Raw genomic sequence first — 9,264 nt, 5'->3', positions numbered from 1 at the left:
TATTTAAACAAAATTGAAGAATCAAAAGGTTCTAACCAAAAGATTGCGAACATATAAAAGGATCTTCTAATGTATGAAAGAAAGATAAAACAGAAAGGTATAAAAGAAGAATCACTACTGTGAAAACAAAACTCAAGCAAAGAGTCATGCTCTGGAAAAACCACCCTGACAGCGGTAACACATTAACAACTAGTGCAGCCGCTGTTGCATCTGACACATGCTATCAAAATGTCACTCATAGGGACGGCACAGTTAGGCGTCCCTGTTGCATCAGTTGGAGCAGTCTGATTGGCTGATGGTCTTGGAGGCTGTGGAGCCAGAACTGGTCACCTGACAGGTCACGTCTTTGCCACTGGACCAGAGGTCCGTCTGGATGGTCGTGATGCTGCTGAGTCGGAATCTGCCGTTGGGCTGCTTCTCAGGAGAGCTGGTGCTGATGTCACTGCTCAGAGGGTTCCCACCGAGCAGCCAGCTGACATCAGGCAGGCCAGAGGACAGGTCCTCAGCCACACACACCACCCTCACACTGTCCCCCTTCAGCTCCTCATGAGACGGGGGGAAGACAGTCAGAGATGCAGGTGGCAGGGTAGGGTCTGAAACACACACACACACACACACACACACACACACACACACACACACACACACACACACACACACACACACACACACACACACACACACACACACACACACACACACACACACACACACACACACACACACACACACACACACACAATCACACATTAATACAGTTCTGAAAGACAAAAAATATTGCCCACATTGTCTGTAGCCTCAAACAGCAGTAGTTTCAAACAGCAGATCTGTGTAAAACCACTAAACTTTTAACCCTATTTGGTAACTGGTTTGGGCACTGCTATCACTACCATAACATGTCATCATTAAATACCTAAAAAAAACAGGGAAAACTAAATGACTAATGTGAACAAACTATGCATAGTTACTTACCATAGTACTAGCTTACTATGACATAAGGGCCTCTAGTAATGCACTATGACTCTGTCATTGCACAACATAACACAAAATGTATAACGCAGTGTTTTTTTGTCACCTCCGTCAGATGTCACCACTGTCTGGTTTTACGATGGTGGTGACAAAAAAGCCTCCAAATGTGCCTCAGTGGAGGCTAGAGTAATGTTGGATCACAATGAATATTAATATGTTTAATAATGTTAAACATTAACCAGCAAAATTCAGTGACATGTGAAACATGCTACCCACAGTCGCCATCATATTGTTGTCACAAAAAGTCACCAATATCAGTAGGAGTTTTACATGTTTTCGTTTTCGACGTGTTGAATATGCTTAGGCCTATAATATTTAGGCCTATAGGCCTATACAATGATTTTGAATTATTAAAAAAATCAATTTAAAACAAAAAACTTTAAGCCTACTTGTAATTGTGTCTGACAAAAACATTTAAAAGCCTATGAAAGTAAAATATGGGAATGATGTTCCGATACATTACTGCAGGGCTAAGACCTTTGTCTATGATAATATACAGTGAGTCCAATATGTATTTGATCCCTTGCTGATTTTGTTGGTTTGCCTACCAACAAAGACATGATCAGTCAATAAAGGTTATGATAATATGTATTCTAATATGGAGAGACAGAATATCAAAAAGAAAATTCAGAAATTAACTGAAGAGAATATATATTAATTTATTTCCATTTCATCGAGCAAAATAAGTATTTGATCCCCTGCCAACTGATTACAGTTCCGGGCCCACAGACCAGATGGTCACTTCCGATCAACTTGTCATCTGAATTGAAGACACCTGTACAGTACATACTAACATGCATAAAAGACACATTGAATCAGCAGAATCAGTCCATAGTATGAGTGAATCAGTCACACTCCAACCTCACCAGCATGGGAAAGACCAAAGAGTGGTCAAATGATATCAGGGACACGATTTTAGACCTGAACAAAGATTAAATGGGCTGCAAAGCCACAAGAAAGAGACTGAGTATTAATGACCCTGCTGTTGATGCATTTATTCCAAAATGTGAGGAATACAAAATGACTATCCATCACCCTGTCTGGGGTTCTATACAAGATTTGACCTTTTGTAGGGATTTGATAATCATGAGAACAGAAAGAAATCACCCTAGAGCTGTACGGGATGAACTAGGTAATGATATCAAAGCTACTGGGACCAAAATCACTGAGAATACTACTGGTAACACTTAATGCCACAGAGGTTTAAAATCCTGTAGTGCACACATGGTACCTCTACTTCAGAAGGAACATGTGCAGTCCCACTTGAGGTTTGCCAATAGACATCAGACTGGTTTAGGATATGATAAGGAGGTGCTGTAGTCAGATGAAACCAAAATCAAGCTGTTTGGCATTTTCACAATTCAATGTGTTATGAGAAAGAGTACTGCTGTCTATGATCCCAAGAACACCCTCCTCACCATCATGCATGAAAGTGGTATCATTATGGTTTGAGGGTGTTTGTCTGGCCAAGGCACAGGACAACTTCACATCATCAACGAATGGATGGAGGGAGACATGTCATGTGCAATCCTGAGTGCAAACGTCCTTCCCTCCACCACTGCACTGAAGGGTGGGCCATCTTTGGATCTCCCAACATGACAATAATACCCAACATACAGTCAAAGCAACGAAGGAGTGGCTCAATAAGAAGCATATTAAAGTCGTGAAGTGGCCTACAGTCTCAATATATTAACCCTATAGTAATTCTATGGAGAGAACTGAACCTCCCATTTACCAAGCTACAGCGACAAACTATTTATGTTTTAGAGATAATATGCAAAGAAAAATGGGCAAAAATATTTTCTACTATATGCAAAAACATTGTCATCAACTAAAAGAACCATCTGACCTCAGTGCTAGACAACTAGGACCTTGTCACAAAGCACTTTATCTTCTTTAAATAGAGGGGTCAAATACTTATTTGCCTAAATTAAATACAAATAAATTTAAATATATTATTTTAAGATATTCTCTGGAATTTCTTTTTGATATTCTGTCTCTCCATGTTTGAATACATATTATCATAAATGTATAGACTGATCATGTCTTTATTAGTGGGCAAACCGGCAAAATCAGCAAGGGATCAAATACATATTGGACTCACTGTACTTATTATATTTCATTTTAAAGTTTTTACTCAGAAAATCTGAAAATGAGCATCTCATTGGAGGCAAATAACAGATGGGCCTATAAGCAATGCAGAGCGATAAGTTATTTAAAGAAAATGCATGAATATCCAAGTCCACATCAAAAATGAATAGTGAATTCAATTACAGTATGTAATACAAACTGGTTAATGGCCATAATAAATACAATATTTAGGCTAAATTAATTGGATGGAGGATACTGTATGATAAGCCATGAAGTGGGCTAAGTGTGACAAATTTGCCAATTTCAATCCTTTTTTGTCATAAAGTTAATAGCCTACTTGTACAAATACTTCGACAACTGATGATCTATTCTACATACATGGTCTGTGGTATAAGTTAATCTATGAAGCTCTAAAACATTGTCGCAAAAACTGAAGCTGGATGTTGATTCCTTGTTGATCTTTCTTTTTAAACATACAGTTTAAAATAGATTGCTATCTGTAACAAAAATATCTGCAATTTACCTATGTGAGGCAAAGAAAAAAAGCTGCTACAAAGAAAAAGCCATAGTGAAAAGTGTACTCACCAGTGACAAATAGCTTGGTCCCTGGGCCGAATACCACAGTGGTTCATCTCCTATCCCCCCCGTACAAAAACCTCCTCAGTGCCAGGACCGAGAGATGCAACTGAAACACCCACTTCTCCTCAGAACTCCACTTCACTGGCTCCACTTCCTCTCCTCCACTTTCTCCACTTCCTGAGGATAACCACCATGGAGCCTCTAGGGTTGGAATTCATATCCATATCTGTATCCAAGGTTGACATCAGAACAATATTCATATATTGTGGCTGCTTGCTCTTTAAGGTTGCCTGTGGAGAATCATCTTTGATCAATTCCGAATTCATGGCTATATTATTTTGGATGATTCAGAGGGAATTTGGGCTATACAATATTGACAGCGGCAATACTTTTTTTTTCATGTGACCTAAAGCACACAAACATCTAATGCTGATACATTAATGTGTGGAAACTATCCTGGAGAAGTGTGCAGTCTGTGTCTATAACACAGGGTTTGTGAAATCACAAGTTTCATTAAAATACTGATAAATAACGATTATCAAGTAAAATCATAGTGCCAAAAATGAATTCAATGTGAATGGCCATTTCACAGGCTCAGATCAGCTGTGCTGCTGTTTTCCAAGCTGCACTGAATGTGAGCAGTGAGGAGGTTTTTGTCATGGTGTTTATCACTGTGGTACTGCCATGTTAGCAGTGCCATCCCACGTCTGACAGTAATACACAGCAGAGTCTCCCAGTTGGACATTACTGATCTCTAACTGGAAGTCTACTTTTGAGGAGGCTTTAGATGTGAATTTGCTAGCTGAGAAGCCAGTTCCATACAGATCAGGAGAAGAAAGAGAGTGGTGGAACCTCAAGATGAACTGGGGAGCTTCAGATGGGAGCTGCTTGTACCAAGATACATATTGCCCTTCATCTTTTGCAATGTTACAGTTTAAAGTTGTTTTCTCGTTCTTTGCCACTGTAACTGATGGTGTCTGAGTAACCAGTTTTTGGCAGCTGATATCTGTCAGGATACATGAAATATGAAATACAGTATTAACATTGTTGATCCACAATGATACCTTGATTGTAAGTCGCTTTGGCTAAAAAGTGCCAAATGCAATGTAATGTAATGTAATATACATCTTTGTTAAACTACAAATGTATTCAAATAAACTGAAAATTGCGTATACAACTTAGCCTGGGAGTACCCATGCTGCCTTGCGCATTCTTTTCGAATTGCTGATTGAGTATGGCGTTTGCCGCCAGACAATATACAACTTACATGTCAGAGCAGTGAGGAGAGTGCAGAGTGTCCCCAGCATGTTGGCAGTGTGTTTGTGTGTGCGTGAGTGTGTGAAGCAGCAGCAGCTCTTGGTGTCCAGAGAGATGAGCAGAGGTGCAGTGGGAGCAGACAGACTGCAGGATCCTCCTATAAGGACACACGCAGGTGGGGGGGGGAGGCACCAGCAGGTCATCCTATCACAAATGAGTGCTTTGGTGGAAGATTAACAATCACTGTACTGAAATGAATTGATCAATGCCTTGGCTCTAAAGAAAAATGACGACAATAGCTCTCTACAATTCACAACTTGCAAAGACCTCTCATGCAGATGACTGATGAATACTTTGGGAGTAGACATCAAGTCTGCTCATATTGTAGCTAACATTGATCAACAGTAATACATTATTTTATTTTTTAGTGCTGGTGGGGCTTTTCGCCTTTATTGACAGACAGGAAATGGGAGAGAGAGATGGGGAGGGATCGGCAAATGACCCGGACCAGAATCAGACCCGAGTGGCCAGCGCAGCAGTGCAGTGCCCCACCATTAGAGCCATGACAGGGCCAATAAGAATAAATTATGTGGGAAGATTGATGGTGGTGAAGGAAATATATTTCAGGAATTTTTCATTGCATTCAAAGACACAATTTCCTTTGAGTTTAATTGTGCATTCAGCTGCAAGTTTACAGTTGTCTGGTAGACTGAAAGCAGAAGTGAGCGCAATCAGTGAGGAGGTCTTTGTCATGGTGTGAATCACTGTGATACGTACTCGCTAGCAGTGCCATCCCATGTTTTACAGTAATACACAGCAGAGTCTCCCACGTCTGCAGCATTAATGATCAAACTGCAATCAGTCTTAGAGGAACATCTAGAATGAAACTTTGGAGATGAGAAACCAGAACCATAACTGACAGAGCTCATAGTCTGATGAAACTGCAGCATGTACTGAGGAGTCTCTCCTAGAACCTGTTTATACCACCGAGCAGAGGAGCCAGTCACAGTCCCCAGATTACAGTCCAGAGAGGCCGACTCTCCTTTCCTCACCGTGACGACAGGTGTCTGTGTGACTACAGTCACACTCACAGCACTGCCACCTGAAAAGAACGAGAGCACATATTACAGCCATAGGGACGTAGAGCAGAGACAAAGCCTGCAAAGCAAAGCCTGCAGTGGTGTCTTACATGTCAGAGCAGTGAGGAGAGTGCAGAGTGTCCCCAGCATGTTGGCAGTGTGTGTGTGTGTGTCAGTGTGAAGCAGCAGCTCTTGGTGTCCAGAGAGATGAGCAGAGGTGCAGTGGGAGCAGACAGACTGCAGGATCCTCCTATAAGGACACACACAGGTGGGGGAGGGGAGGGGCCAGCCATAACTTTGGATATGTCAGCTACACATCTGAGGTAGAACATTCATCAGGCTCTTTTCTGTCACTACAGATGTCAAGACCCTTTCGATTATATTATAATCATTATAAGGTGACTCAGTTAACCAAAGTCCTTTCAACCATTAATCCTGACATTCAATGATCGTTTCATGATGATCTCTTCACTGGCCTTTTTTCCAGCTGTGTTGTCTTGAAATTCCAAGGATTTATGACTTTATGAGGTTGGACCTTTAGCACATTATTGGCGTTTACTCTTGATAGTTCTTATGCATAGCCTCTTTGCGCAGATCGGTGGGCCCGCTCACTCTTTGCTGAAAAGATTCAATTAGGCCTACATCATAACAGCATTTATGCCATCAATAAGGACCTTAAGTAACAGATTAATACTTGATCATTACATTTTGGTTGACAGTATAACAGAGGCTCTGCATAATTAGAGACAGAAAGCAGATTTTAGCTGACATGAGACATGTTGTATTGTACCTGAGAGGGGAGTGTGTTGTGTTGAAACTGAAAAGACAGGTATGTACAGTCAGTCTTTTTTTTCTTTTTCTTTTTTTCTGTCTTTTTTTTTTTTTTTTTTACAGTAGAGCAAAAAGTTAGATGAAGTAGGCTAAGTGCAAAAGCATACAAGTCAGCTGACATTTAAATGAGTAATTCATATTAAGATTCCCTTAACCACTTACCCTGTATTTGATCAGAAAACCATTCATAAATGCATTTAGATTCGTGTTATATCGGACAGTTATTGCCAGCAATTCAAAACCCTTACATGCATGTAAAATAAGGTGAAGATCGCACAGTAAAAATGCAGTATTAATCCAACACTTACAGAGTCGAAACATCTTCCAAATTGTTTGTGGTCTCAAGTGGTCAATTAACACAGTATTTTTATTCTGAAATTGGTATATTTTGCTTTTAAGATGACACGATCAGGGACACCCACTAGGCATAAGCAGAGTAAGCAGAGCGCTAGGGCCTCAACCACTTTGATTGGGGCCTCCTAAAAGAGATTGATTAAAAAAAACGTATTGTTATGAATATTATTTAATCTGAGGGGGGCCTCTTAACCAGTTAGGTTATGCTAAGAGCCTCCAAAACCTTAGCAGCGGCCCTGGACACAATTCAAGCTGACAAGGGAAGAATGTCATTCTGAAAGTGGAACTTGTCCACTTCATGCTTCATGGCCTTGGAAAGGTTTGACTATTTGCATATTCAGAAATAGCGCATGGCCAACCCAAGCAGGTGTGTCCTGTCTCTCATCTTAACATTTTCCCACACATTAAAGAAACTTGTTGTTCTTCCCCTAATACGATCCAAACAGAGAAAACAAGCTAGCCCACTTCAGAGAGACTGGGCCAAAGATGACTGGGACACACAGGATACGTTTTCTATTATGTTACAGTGGCACAAGCATGACTAAAAGCCTAAATATACTCAACAAAATGTATTTACCAGCCAATACATGGGCCGCTTACAGCTTTGGCTGGGCCCAGTCATCTCAAAGGGCCCCCTTAGCCCAATATATGCAATGTAATGAGGACCCAATTCTCTGCCCCCTCTCTCCCTGGACCCGGGACAACTGTCCCCTTTGTCCCCCCCTGACGGCACCCCCTGGGCAATACCAAGCATAGTTACTATTTGGAGTTGCCTGGATTATAATCAATTATCTTCCTTTATCATCAGGAAGATGCACAGTAAAAATGTGGTGTTAATTTAAAACAGAGAGAGTTGAGTTACAGTAAAATCTCAGATGGTATTTGGTCTCCGAGTACTCTTTAAGTGTTGAATTGACAACTTAACTTATTGGGCCACCAGAGTGCAGAGAGCCAGGGGAGGCCCACGCAGACCTGCTCTCTAATCCCTGTGCCGCTGCGCAGGCCCTACGTCCCGTCTGGATACACAGTGCCATCTTTCAAGCACTCTTTGGGTGGCCCATGGGAAGAACCAGAGGGACCCCTGGGAGATGGAGCTATTATTTAAGGGATGAACAAAGCCCTAAATGACATTTACGTGAAGTAAAAGGCAGTAGCATGAAGCTTAGGCAGACCTACAGATTTTTGACCAGAAGTACCAGCTTGTCAACATGTTCTGGCTTCAAGGATGCTACATTGCCCGCTGTGCGATCACGATTAAATCACAATGTAAAAACAACAATTGTCAGAGCCAAAATGGCCTTTTTCCGATTCATTTCGATTCATTGTGCAGCCCTAGTGGCTGCTTCTGCAGGCTCCTCCTTCCACAGCTCCCCAGGGAACCCCAGCAAGAGGGTGTGTGCACATAGACTGGACCATGGAGTTGGCCAACAAGGACACGAGCGAGTGCTTGATCCACAAGGACTGAAGCATCGGACGGCGTCTTCCTGACCCAAGGCAGTCTGAACGGACTGGAGGAGGTCATCAGGATAGCTGAGGAGAGAGTGAGTGGAAACCAAATAAACTGAAAACCAACAACTCACCTGCATGGTCTTCTTGGCATTCTTGACATTCTTTGAAGCAGTTTGTGCGAACAGAATCATCTAGTTTAATTTAGTTACATAGCTGTATCATTTTGTGTGTGTGAGTGTGTATGTGTTTGTGTTTATTTCATAGCTTAAGACTCTTTTCCTGCTGGTTTCCTGGTAGGCCTACAGCTCGACACAGCGCGGCTCAGAAGCCACCTTTTGCTTTTCGATCGGGCACATCACAGTACAGTTGAAAAGCAAAAAGTGGCGTGCGGGTTGTGCTGTGTCGAGTGTGGAATACAGCAGTGGAAAAGAGCCTTTACACTAAAGTTTAGTCTTGGTTCCTTTGATGACAGAGAATGATGGAAGCTGACTGTTGGTGTGTGTTTGTAGGAGTGCAACTGCTCCACTACAATGTGGGAGCCATGCTGGGCTGTGTTCAAAGGCTGCTGCAGTAAGTACCACTATACCTGCTGCAC

The 9,264-nt window shown here is 41.8% G+C and overlaps 1 pseudogene; it reads right to left on the bottom strand.

The window, feature by feature from the left end:
* On the bottom strand, positions 1–6,185 carry LOC134467256 (immunoglobulin lambda-1 light chain-like; annotated as a pseudogene).
* Between the last annotated feature and the right edge of the window lie 3,079 nt (positions 6,186–9,264).

This window comes from Engraulis encrasicolus, chromosome 2, assembly GCF_034702125.1.
Source record: "Engraulis encrasicolus isolate BLACKSEA-1 chromosome 2, IST_EnEncr_1.0, whole genome shotgun sequence".
Taxonomy (NCBI): domain Eukaryota; kingdom Metazoa; phylum Chordata; class Actinopteri; order Clupeiformes; family Engraulidae; genus Engraulis; species Engraulis encrasicolus.
This window is presented reverse-complemented; position numbering and strand designations above follow the sequence as displayed.